Source organism: Aquarana catesbeiana, unplaced genomic scaffold (assembly GCF_042186555.1).
Source record: "Aquarana catesbeiana isolate 2022-GZ unplaced genomic scaffold, ASM4218655v1 unanchor225, whole genome shotgun sequence".
Lineage (NCBI taxonomy): Eukaryota > Metazoa > Chordata > Amphibia > Anura > Ranidae > Aquarana > Aquarana catesbeiana.
Genome location: NW_027362652.1, coordinates 343,841 through 356,773, shown reverse-complemented (window position 1 = coordinate 356,773; position 12,933 = coordinate 343,841). Strand labels below are relative to the sequence as shown.

Genomic DNA, 12,933 nt, shown 5'->3' with positions numbered 1-12,933 from the left:
TTGAGGGTAGGGACCGATGTGAGTGTGTGATGTATGTGTGGAGCCCTGCATAAACTGACGGTGCTCTTTGGGTACCTTAGATAAAACAGGGATAATTGTAGACACGCACCCACCCACCCTCACTCAGGTTGAACTGGATGGACTGGTGTCTTTATTCAACCTAAGTAATTTAAGAGGTCCAATATTTCAAGTGAGAGCACATCCAAAGGGTCAGAGGTCAGAGAGTGAAGATGGGGGAGAACAACCAAGGTGAAGACTGGACTGATCCTGAAGACCACTATCATTGGGTTATTGTCTCCTCCCTCATTATCACTTTCTGTTTAACCTCTTCAGATCCACGCTATTGCCAAATGACGGCAACAGCGCAGACCTACATTGCCGGGACGACGTTTATTGATAAGTGCCCATCAGTACTGCCCATCAGTGCCGCCCATCAGTGCCCCCCCATCAGTGCCGCCCATCAGTGCCCCCCATCAGTGGCACCTATCAGTCTATTGACGTCGTCCCGTGCACAAGCGGTCTGCGCGCCCCCTGCAGGGCGCGCGCGGCGCGCTCGGTGATCAGCGCGTCTATGAGACTCGCCTGATCACAGATCAGAGTAAGGGGTCGGTCCTGACCCCTTACCACATGATCAGCTGTCAGCCAATGACAGCTGATCATGTGATGTAAACAGAGCCGGTAATCGGCTATTTTTTCTCCTCACGCTGACAGCGTGAGGAGGAAAAAAAAAAGGCGATCACCGGCAGCCGTGAGAAGGACATCAGTCCCGATCACGGCGATCATCTGTGCCCCCTGCCAGTGACACCTAGCAATAGGCAGCAGTGCCGCCTACCAGTGCCCACCAGCGTCACCCATCAGTGCCCACAGTGCCATCCATCAGTGCCCACAGTGCCACCCATTAGTGCTCACAGTGCCACCCATCAGCGCCCACATCAGTGCCACAACAGTGCTGCACATCAATGCCACCTATTAGTGCCCATCAGTGTCACCTACCAGTGCCCATCAGTGCCGCCCATCAGTGCCCCCCATCAGTGGCACCTATCAGTGCCCATCAGTGCCAGCTATCCGTGCCACCCATCGCGCCCATCAGTGACCACCAGTGCTGCCTTATCTGTGCCCATCAGTACCGCCTTATCTGTCCCCATCAGTGCCGCCTTAACTGTGCCTATCCATGCCCATCAGTGCAGCCTATCAGAGCCCACCAGTGCCGCCTCATCAGCGCATATCAATGAAGGAGAAAAATGACCTGTTTGCAAAATTTTATAACAAACTATAAAACATGATTTTTTTTTCAAAATTTTCTATTTTTTTTGTTTGTTTAGCAAAAAATAAAAATCCCAGCTGTGATTAAATACCACCAAAAGAAAGCTCTATTTGTGGGAAAAAATGATAAAAATTTCATTTGGGTACAGTGTTGTATGACCGCGCAATTGTCATTCAAAGTACGACAGCGCTGAAAGCTGAAAATTGGTCTGGGCAGGAGGGGGGTTTAAGTGCCCAGTAAGCAAGTGGTTAAGGTTCCAAAGTTGGAGGATGTTATCACATTATTATCAACATGTAAAAGTCTGTGCTTCAATCAAATCAGTCAGATCTAAAATGTCCAGCTGGGGGAAAATGTGTGTAACAAAAGAGAATACATATTATATTTATATATAGAAGTAGATAGAGGGCAGAGTACAGAAGTCAGGCCTATGTAATGTACAACTAAGTGTATAATATTATTGTATAGAACTTTATAGTATGAGGACAATGTAATGTACAACAAAGAGTATATAGTGCACATTTCAGTAGTATGTAATGTACAACAGAATATATAATGCAGTGGTAAGAACTGTGCAATGTACAACACAGAGCATATAGTGCAGGGGTCAAGGCTACATACAATAATATGCTATATAAATTATATGGTGTATTGGTCAGGGCTTTAAATACTGGTGTTCAGTATTCAGTGGGAGCTTAGATTTTTTACTTAAATGAGACAAGTTGCAGAGGTCCAACACTGATGCCTCCCATCTCCTGAGACTGCACTCAGTGACTTGGGTCTGAGACTATAGAGACATATCGCTCCACCCCACACAACCAGCAGACAACAAAGCAAGTAACCCTGGGAGAAATGTTCTAGAGATCTTACTAGAACCGGGGATTGGATACCCCAGCTGCCTAGGTCGAGCAACATCTATGGTGAAAATTAACATATTGTTGCTGAATCCCAGAAGCTACATAAATCCAGTCTAGATACATAAATTGTGTCTGCAGCACAGAGAAGGAAGATTATCAGAGAGAAATACAGGAATACAGGACGGGGACCACAGCTCAGGAAAGTGACCAGGGGATTACAGGCTGATATCACCCAGTCCTTGCCCTATTCTGGACCAATCAGTGAGCAGTATGAGTGGAGGAATGTATTTAGTGTTAATGACCCACCTGTGCTGATCTCTGTAGGAGTGTCCTCCTCTATAAATGTCCCAGTTATTCCATCCTCCTCCATAGACTGCTGATCATCCCTCACATACGTCTCTTCTTCTTCCACTTTACCCCCAACTTTTATATCTATCAGATCTTCACCCTAAACCAAGAAAATTATAGAAAATAACATCTGTAAAATATAGGCCTTAGTATTGTGACATCACATTTAATCTACACATCGTCTCTAAAAGTCCATGTTCTAGATGCTCCATCCCACCAACCTTGTAATGGTGAAGGATGGTGTGGCCTTCCTGTGTGGAATCCCAGGAATACAGAGGATGGGGACATCTCTCTGGTGGGTTCCTGGTATTATATGGCTCCATCATATACTTGTGTCCTTCTGAAAACTCCTCCATCACTCCATACTCCTCATCCTCCTTTTTATACTCTTCTTTAACAACAATACTACCATTCTCGAAGTTTCCACTCTGAAAGATAAAATAAAACATTCATTATAGCAAACATGCTTTTTATAAATCATAATGACCAATAATTGTCAATCATCTACTTGATGATAGTGAGGGATTGTGTGATCTTCTTGTGTGGAATACAGAGGACTGGGACATCTCTCTGGTGGGTTTCTGTAGCTGGATGACTCCACCATGGTGTCCTGGTACAGATCTCTGAGTCCTTTTAGAGACTCTGACTCCTTCATCACCCCATCCACATCCTCCTCTTTGATCTCTTCTTTAACTTCTGCTTTGGGGTCACTCAGGTTTCCACTCTGAATATATAATAAAAATGACATCAATTGTAACAATGCAGATAATGTACAGATCCTAATGATACTATCAGTGATTGTTCCTCATCTACCTGATGATGGTGAGGGATGGTGTGACCTTCCTGTGTGGAATCCCGGGAATACAGAGGATGGGGACATCTCTCTGGTGGGTTTCTATGGCTGGATGACTCCACCATGGTGTCCTGGTACAGATCATTGTGCCCTTTTGGAAACTCTGACTCCTCTTTTACACCAGCCTCATCCTCCTCCTCTTTTATCTCTACTTTAATATTGACCCGTGTTGAATCCCAGGAATACAGAGGATGGGGACATCTCTCTGGTGGGTTCCCATTACTGGATCGATCTGTAGGAAACACACACACTGACTGAATACATTGTTTCTATGTGTTTATCAGATGATGGGGATCTAGGTGGACCCTCCGTACTGCTCTCTCCTTTACAATAAAGTCTCCTCTTACCCGGAGATGTGAGGGGCGGCTGATTGTCCATCATTACGTCCTTGTAGAGATCCTTGTGTCCTTCTAAATACTCCCACTCCTCCATGGAGAAATAGACAGTGACATCCTGACACCTTATAGGAACCTGACACACACAATGATACAGTCACCATCCAGACACATCCCTTGTCTGTTACTGGATAATGTCCCAGAATTCCCAGCACCACTCACCTCTCCTGTCAACAGCCCAGTGATCTTGGTGGTGACATCTAGAATCTTCTCTATTCTATCGGAGAGGGAGGTGGAGGCAATGTGATGGTCATATGATCACCAAAATTCACAGGAGGAAAATTCTAGATTTGAACATGAATAGTAGAATCAAATGATATTCTTAGAATCCTCCTCACCTCCCTGTTCAGGTCTCCATTTTATTAAGCTGTGAGGGGCTCTCTGTGAGGTTTCTTTACCCAGAATAGTTTCTCCCGGGTAGAGTTGCCACCTCATCCCTTTAAACCCGAACACCTGTGAATTACACAGGTTCTGAGGCTAATTAAATGCAGATAAGGCACCAAGTGAGTTCAATTACCACCTTAATCAGCCACAGAACTTGTCTAATTAATATGTGTTCGAGTTTAAGGGGATGAGGTGGGAACCATACTCCCGGGTGTGTCCCACCTCTCCTAAACTGAAAGATGAACGTTGTCTTTGGGCTTTGCCAGGACACATCATATTCCTGTGATCTCCGTGTACTCCGGAGACTTTACTGATCATATTTTAGGATGAATATCTGAGACTGGGATCCTTATGCAAAAATCCTTTTTAGGACATTTACTACAAATTACATATTTCCTTTTTTCTTCCTACTTGAATCTTATAAAATAAAGACATACATATTCCAATCCCCCCTAAATAACCCCCCATCCCCCGCCACTAATAAAAGTCACATTATCTCTACACCCCCTCTCTGTATACCCCTCTCTCTGTGTATATCCCCCCTCTCTCTGTAAACGCATTTTTCTCTGTATACACTCTAAAGGTCTTTTAGCAGGATGGGAACTAGCTCCTTCATAGTGAAGTGTCTAGTTCCCATCCTTATACACGACCTGACCACTAGGGGGCAAAAAGGTTATTCTGTGGTGAGGATGATCTCCGGTGTGTTCGCACAGCCCACGTGAAGAGCCCTCCAGGAAGTCGGTACTATGCTGCGCTAATTACAGGCAGTGAGGCATTGTCCCGATGCACGGCTGCAGAGATCGGGAAATGTCTCACTGCCTGTGATTAGCGCAGCGCTTTGCCGACTTCCTGGCGGGCTCTTCACGTGGGCTGTGCGAACACCTGGAAGCTCATCCTTATTCTGTGGGATGGGATCTAGCCATTTCACATTGAGCAAGCTATATCCCATCCTCAGAATTGACTAGGTGAATCTGCAGGATGGGAACTAGTCGCAACCTCTCTACTTCCTACCGACTCACCTCTCACCCAGAACTTCCTGTCTGTACCTGACATCACTTCCTGTCTATAAACTTCCATTCTTTAGGTATAGGTGAGATTACCATCTTGTGGAGTGCAGAGGAACTGCAGCCCCGAGAAACATCTCATAGTGTGAGCCAGTGTTGCCAACCCCCAAAGTGTAATTTACTGGCAGGACGCCAAAATTTACAAATGGCACCATTTTTTTTTACTGGCGAAAGTCATGGAAATTACTGACAGCCGCATTTTTTTTTACTGGCGCTAAAAAAGTACCTAAAATGACTGTTTTCAGTGCTAAACAGTGTCAATAATTATTATTATTATACAGGATTTATATAGCGCCAACAGTTTGCGCAGCGCTTAACAAAATAAAGGCAGAGATTACAGTTACATTACAATTTGGTACAAGAGGAATCAGAGGGCCCTGCTCGTTAGAGTATACAATCTAAAAAGGAAGGTTCAATTGATACAAAAGGTAATAGCTGTGTGAGTGAGATGAGCTGATGGAGGAAGTAAAACAGTGTTAGTTAGAAGCAGGATAGGCTTCTTTAAAGAGAAGGGTTTTCAGGGATCATCTAAAGATGGATAGATTAGGGGACAGTCGGACAGATTGGGGTAGGGAGTTCCAAAGGATGGGAGAAGCTCTGGAGAAATCTTGGAGGCGAGCATGGGAGGAGGTGACAAGGGAGCTAGAGAGCAGGAGGTCTTGGGAGGAATGGAGAGAGAGGCTTGGTGTCTCTTTCACCTCTCCAGTCAGACACTGTGCACATCAGTTTCCTCCTCTGCCGGGCCGGCTTCACCCCCCAGTAATGTCCTCCTGAGTCCTGTGCCTCCTCTCTACCTCTCTGTGCCGTTTAAAAATGACGCCAGGGCAACATTACATTACTGCGCATGCGCCACCCGGCCGAGCCTGTACGATCTTTCCCAAGCCCTGCAGGCTTCGGAATGGTGCATGCGCATCTTTTTTACGGGCACCGCTGCCTGTAACAGACATTTACGGGCAGCCCGAAAATGGGGTGAAATTTACGGGCGGTTGGCAACACTGGTGTGAACGCGGCCTTGTGCTGTGTGTTTGTGTATGTACTTTATATCCTTATAGATGGATTATCTACACTCCCACCAAGGGGGATAGAAATATTTGACTGCCTAGTCCAGCCTTTCTCAGCCAGGGTTCCTCCAAAGGTTTCTAGGGGTTCCTTGAACAATTGCCAATTTCTATCTTTAGTAACAACTGGCATCAATGATATGTAAGGGGGGCAGTCTTCCCACTGATGACAAGGTAAAAATGTCCTTCTCCCACTGACCAACTGATATAAGGGGGTTCTTCCCTCATTGGTCACCAATGGAAGGGTCCACTTCACTGACCACTGATATTAGAGGACCCTTCTCCCATTGGTCACTGACTGTCGGGAAAACCAAGCTCTTGCCCGTGCTCCAAGAAATGTGCATGCACTCACAACGGTCCACAGAACTGTGAACGGAATCTGGGCAATCTGCGCATCTACATGTGCACGTGCGTATGTGCATTAGCAAGAATATGAGCGTGAGCATGCATGTTTGAATGGACTTTGGCACCCTTTTTAAAACCCTGCAGGACTCTAGATCATTGCCAAGTGTTTGTCTCCTCCTGCCTGTGACCTGATTCCGTATTTACATTTGCATTCTTACCTGGCTTGTTGATTCTTCTTGTTCCTGATCCTTTGTTACTGACTTTAGCTTGTGACCCTAGCTCGCTTCCTACCTAATGTTTTCATTCCTTCTCTGCTTACCCAGTACTGACCTTGGCCTCGTTCAGACTCTGTTCCTGATATTGTACCTCTGCTGCCCAGTTGTCGGAAATGTATTCCCGATTGACAATGCTTTTGAGATCCTGCATCCGCCGGCTTGCCTGCTCAATAGTCTTGCATCTGCATCTCATACGATCTCCCAAACCGGATCTCCTACAGGCACCTGAGCCTCTCTGTGCCCTGTTATTTATGTCTAATCATCAAACACAAGGAAACGGAACAAGGCAAGCCCTCTTGTCAACTCAGCCTGTATCAGGTATGTGACACCAATGTAAGGGACCACTATATTGACCACTGATATAAGGGGTCCTTCTGCCATTGGTCACCAATGTAAGGGGCCACTACATTGACCACTGATATAAGGGGGTCCTTCTCCATTGGTCACCATTATAAGGGACCACTACACTGACCACTGATATATGGGGAGCCTTCTCCCACTTGTCACCGATATGAGGGGCCACTACACTGACCACTGATGTAGCACCCTCTACTTAGTGTAGGTGCTAGAGTGAGATTTTTCTGAGTGCAGGTAAATTTAAGCAGGCCTAGCTTCCAACTAGGCCTGTTTGTTCTGATCTGTGTGGGCTGGGAGTGGCTCCGAGTAGGCTGGTGATTCACAGATAGCATCAACACTCGCATACCTCCCAACATTTTGAGAAGGGAATGAGGGACACCTATGTAGGCATAGGACATGCCCCCCTAACACACCCCCTTAAAGGAGAATTAACCCAAAAAAAAGGTTAATTAAATCCACAAGGACTTTTTTTTGCCACTCCTATTCCTTTATATTGGCTTTTATCATTTACAAATGCGGCAATTTAGAATTTAGATGAAGGGTTTAGCACTGGGAAATACTTTTTGAAAGATAAAAGGTGCATTTTATATACAACTATATAGATCAGACCAAAATGAGGGGGGGGAAGAGGGACAGAGGGACATTGCTCCAAATCAGGGACAGTCCCTTGAAATCAGGGACATTTGGGAGCTATGCACTTGGTTACCTCCCTCTGGCTTCTAGAAGAATAGGAAGGGAAGAGAGGTGGAGCAGACCTCCTTGAAATATCCCAGTCAGCCCAGCTGGGGAGGAATCGTCGGGTGGAGGAACTGCAAGATGGAGTTGGTAAGTGATAAGCACAGCCAGGAACACTGGGGAGGCACGCCAAAGCGGATTGGGAGGATGCAATCTGAGATGGGTGTAGAGCAGTGGTTCTCAACTCCTGTCCTCGGGACCCACTAACAGGCCAGGTTTGCAGGATAACTGAAATACATCACAGGTGATATCATTTGCTGCTCAGTGATTGCAGTATTCTAGTCTGCATCTCCCCAAGGTAATACTTAAATTCTGGCCTGTTAGTGGGTCCTGAGGACCGGAGTTGAGAACCACTAGTGTAGGGCCAGTGAGGACTGTGGTATTGTGGGCGGTGGATACAGGCCGCTGTGGCCAGGAGTGCTGGCAAGGCCTGAGGGGGACTAGTTGGGATCAGTAGTCCACCTATAGGACAGCTAGCACCAGAACTTTCCATTTTGCTTCACCATAGGGGCCGCAATCCCTACCTGTAATAAGGCATATTTTCTGAGGCCTGGCTGAAGCCAGTGTCAGGCCTAACCGTGTGCTAGCTGTGCCTTAAGAGTTGTGCTGAAGGAAGAGGAAGGAATAGTCTGCAGCAAGAGTTGTGTTGGAGAAAAAGAGGAGTGTATATAATTTGTCCTAAGCTATGCAAATCTTTCTGGGCATCCCGTGAATTCCTTAATCCCATACAATGTTCTAATCCCACAATAAAACACAAAACAAAGCTAATGGACTGTTCATTATCTTGGAATGTCTGGGAAGTGAATGCCGGGCTCTGCAGGGTGACAGGTGGGACCACATCATTCCGCAGCCCCTACGGGGATATGGCTACACTGATATAAGGGGGTTCCTCTTTCATTAGTCACCAATATAAGGGGCAACTACACCAACCACTGATATAAGGATAAGGAGGTTCTTCTCCCTTTGGTCACCAATGTAAGGGACTACTACTCAGACCACTGATATAAGGGGATCCTTCTCCCATTGGTTTCGAATGTAAGAGACCACTACATTGACCAATGATATAATGGGATGCTTTTCCCATTGGTCACCAATGTGAGGGACCACTACCCTGACCACTGATACAAGGGGGTCCTTCTACCATTGGTCACCAATGTGAGGGACCACTACACTGACCACTGATACAAGGGGGTCCTTCTACCATTGGTCACCAATGTGACACTGACCACTGATACAAGGGGGTCCTTCTTCCATTGGTCACCAATGTGAGGGACCACTACACTGACCACTAGGGATGAGTTCCATGTTAAGTTGTGAGAGAGAAGAATGAGCTGATGGTTTGAAATGAACTTTGCCTGTTCTGGCCCCCTGTTCAGTGGGAGCCTGTCATTGAAATATAGGAGCATCATTTCTACCACTTGTTGGGGATTGCAATGACATCATTGCCCAAATACGGCTATTTTTTCAACCAGTCTTTAGTGCACAAACATTTGAGTGCATTTCCTTTACTTAATAAAGGTTATATATCATAGCAGAGGAACACTATTCGGATATAAACTATATTGTTAAACGTACTGGGACCCCTGCCTTTACACACACATGAACTTTAATGACATCCCAGTCTTAGTCCATAGGGGTCAATATTGAGTTGGTCCACCCTTTGCAGCTATAACAGCTTCAACTCTTCTGGGAAAGCTGTCCACAAGGTTTAGGAGTGTGTCTATGGGAACGTTTGACCATTCTTCCAGAAGAGCATTTGTGAGGTCAGGCACTGATGTTGGACGAGAAGGCCTGGCTTCTACTTGTTTCTGCTGCATACCCTTTAATAAAAACAATAAAAAAACAGCCGCCGTATAATGACGGCAGGCGGTCGGCAAGTGGTTAATTATATTTCTCTACTAATAAATTTTATTTTAATTATACCTTTATTTCAATCCTTGAGGTAACGAGATGCAAAAATTCTCCATCCGTCTTGCTAGGCGTACGTTTGGGGCAACCCCAGGCTTTCCCTTTTTTCTCTAGCACATCCTAAGCATTTCCCAGCCGCTGTCAGCTGTCACTTCTGCTGCTGGTGACCGGACCAGATCGACTGCAGAAAAGGTATGTATACTGATTTTTGCTTTACAGGGTTATATAGATTAGCCCTTGAATGTGGCTGCCAATAGATTCAGAGTTAGTTAGTTTTAGGCTGAATTAAAACGTTAAGGCCGGATTCACACCTATGCGAATTAGATGTGGGTTTCCCTGCATCTAATTTGCATAGCAGGAGAATGTGACTGGCTCCCTATGGAGCCGGTTCACATATCTCCATTGCGGCTGCGGAGCGCACTGCACAGAAACGCTGTGCGTCTTTGGCTCCGTTTCAGGGCCGAATTCAGGCAAAGATTCTGCCCCGATTCGTCTCTGAAACGGAGAACAGAGACGGACAGCATTGTTGTGCGATCCGCGGCCGGCTTAGGTGTGAACCGAACCTAAGGCTTTTGCCTGACAACAGGCTTAATTTAGATGATGTGATCTTTAAACGCTTCAGCCCCAGAAGATTTTACCCACTTCCTGACCAGAGCACTTTTTGCGATTCGGCACTGCATCGCTTTAACTGACAATTGCGTGGCCATGCGACGTTACACCAAAACAAAATTAACGTCCTTTTTTTCCCACAAATAGAGCTTTCTTTTGGTGGTATTTGATCACCTCTGCGGTTTTTATTTTTGGCGCTATAAACAAAAAAAGAGTAACAATTTTGAAAAAAAAAAAAAGCAATATTTTTTACTTTTTGCTATAATAAATATCCCCCAAAAATATACAAAAAAAACTAATTTTTTCCTCAGTTTAGGCCGATATGTATTCTTTAGGCCGATTTATGGCATTTTTATTTAATTTTTTTTTTATTAGTAATGGCGGCGAGCTGCGTTTTTTATCATGACTGTGACAATATGGCGGATACATCGGACACTTTTGACACTATTTTGGGACCATTGTCATTTATACAGCGATCAGTGCTGTAAAAATGCACTGATTACTGTGTAAATGACACTAGCAGAAAAGGAGTTAACACTAAGGGGGCGATTAAGGGGTTAAGTGTGTCCTAGGGAGTGATTCTAACTGTGGGGGGATGGGCTACCACTGACATGGCAGCGATCACTGCTCTCTGTCATGTCACTAGGCAGAAACGGGAAATGCCTTGTTTACATAGGCATCTCCCCATTCTGCCTCTTCGTGACACGATCGCGGGCCACCGGCGGACATAGAGTCCGTGGGACCCGCGGGTATGGTCACGCTGTACGCAGCTGGCAAGCGCCCGCCCACTAGCCCTGCCAATTAAAGGGGACGTACAGGTATTCCCATTTGCCCACTGCTGCCATTGTGCCAGTCGGCAAGTGGTTAACCACTTCAGCATAGGAAGGATTTACCCCTTAATGACTCAGACCATTTAATGCGATAAGGCACTGCATCGCTTTAACTGACAATTGCACAGTCGTGCGATGTTGTACACAAACAAAATTGATGTCCTTTTTTTCCCCACAAATAGAGCTTTCTTTTGGTGGTAGTTGATCACTTCTGCGGTTATTTTTTGCGCTATAAACAAAAAAAATTTTTAGGCCAATATGTGTTCTTCTACATATTTTTTGGCAAAAAAAAAAATTGCAATAAGCAAATATTGATTGGTTTGCGCAAAAGTTATAGCGTCTACAAAATAGGGGATAGATTTAGGGACTTTTATTTTTTTATTGTTTTTACTGGTAATGACGGCGAGCAGCGATTTTTAGCGGGACGGGCAAACCTGACCCCAAGTGACACTTTTTGGGTATTAGAATTAAAATCAGTATCAGTATTAGTATCGGTATCAGTATTAAAAAAAAATCACTGATCAATGTACAGTATAAATCACACTGGCAGGGAAGGGGTTAACACTAGGAGGCGATCAAAGGGTTAACCGTGTTCCCTCAAGCGTGTGTTCTGTGTGGGGTATGGGCTCACTGGCACAACACAGAAATTGCTGTTCCTGATTACTGGGAACAGCCGATCTCAGTGTTTTCCCCTATCAGAACGGGGATCCGCCTTGTTTAGATCCCCGTTCTGCCTCTGTGTGGCGTGATCACGGCTGACATCCCTAAAGGATTCCAAATCATTACATATCTGGAAAGTAAACTGCCCCTCAGACTCTTTAGGTGGATGGAGTTTGCAAAGACAATTATGGAACGATTGCTTCTAATCCACTTTTGCTCTATTTCTCTCGCATCAAATCTTAATTCTCGTCTATAAATGGGAGCATGGTTGTATCCTTCTTGAGATACCTGTAAAACCTCTTTGGCTGGAACTTCCACTGTTTTACTTTTGAAGGGTCTCTCTTAGAGGCTTGACATATAGTTGTATGCAGAAGTCAAAGTGTCCCATGGCCACATCTTCAGATTCCTCTCCAGAGGAGCGGTCTAGTGAAGCTCCTACTTCTCTCATTGGTTGGGCTGGTGTAATAGATGCCTGTGACACTGCTGGCTACACTGCAAGAGGTTTTGTATGAGGGTACTGGTACAAAATACTCCTTAAGAGTCTAATATTTGATAAAAAAAAATTAAAAAATTATATCAGTGCAACAGGGACAAGAGCTAAATGTGGCTTCTTCAGAGACCAAGTTTAAAGGACTGTGTATTGAGGCCAACATCAAAGAGGAATGCACAAGGTCATTATCCTTTTACCAGTGGGACTACTATATGGCTATTCAATGCTCCCAAACCTGACCAGTATGGCTTATGAAGGGTTAAGGATTGGATACACATCCTGAATACCAAGACTACTGCATGTTTGACTCCATAGTTTCCTTCCAACCCACAGGAATGGCAGGCTGTTGCTTCAAAATTCCACCGTCAGTGGGATTTTTCCAACTGTGGTGGGGCTATTGATGGGAAGCATGTGCGTATTATCCCACCACCCATCTCGGGCTCTTATTATTTTAATTATAAGGGCTTTTGCAGTATAGAGATGCTAGTGGTGGTGTCAGCAAAT

The 12,933-nt window shown here is 45.2% G+C and overlaps 1 protein-coding gene across 1 annotated transcript in view; it reads right to left on the bottom strand.

The window, feature by feature from the left end:
- LOC141121570 (uncharacterized) overlaps positions 1–12,933 on the bottom strand; it is a 277,798-nt gene that overhangs the window by 20,064 nt on the left and 244,801 nt on the right. The gene's annotated exons all lie outside the window — the stretch shown is intronic.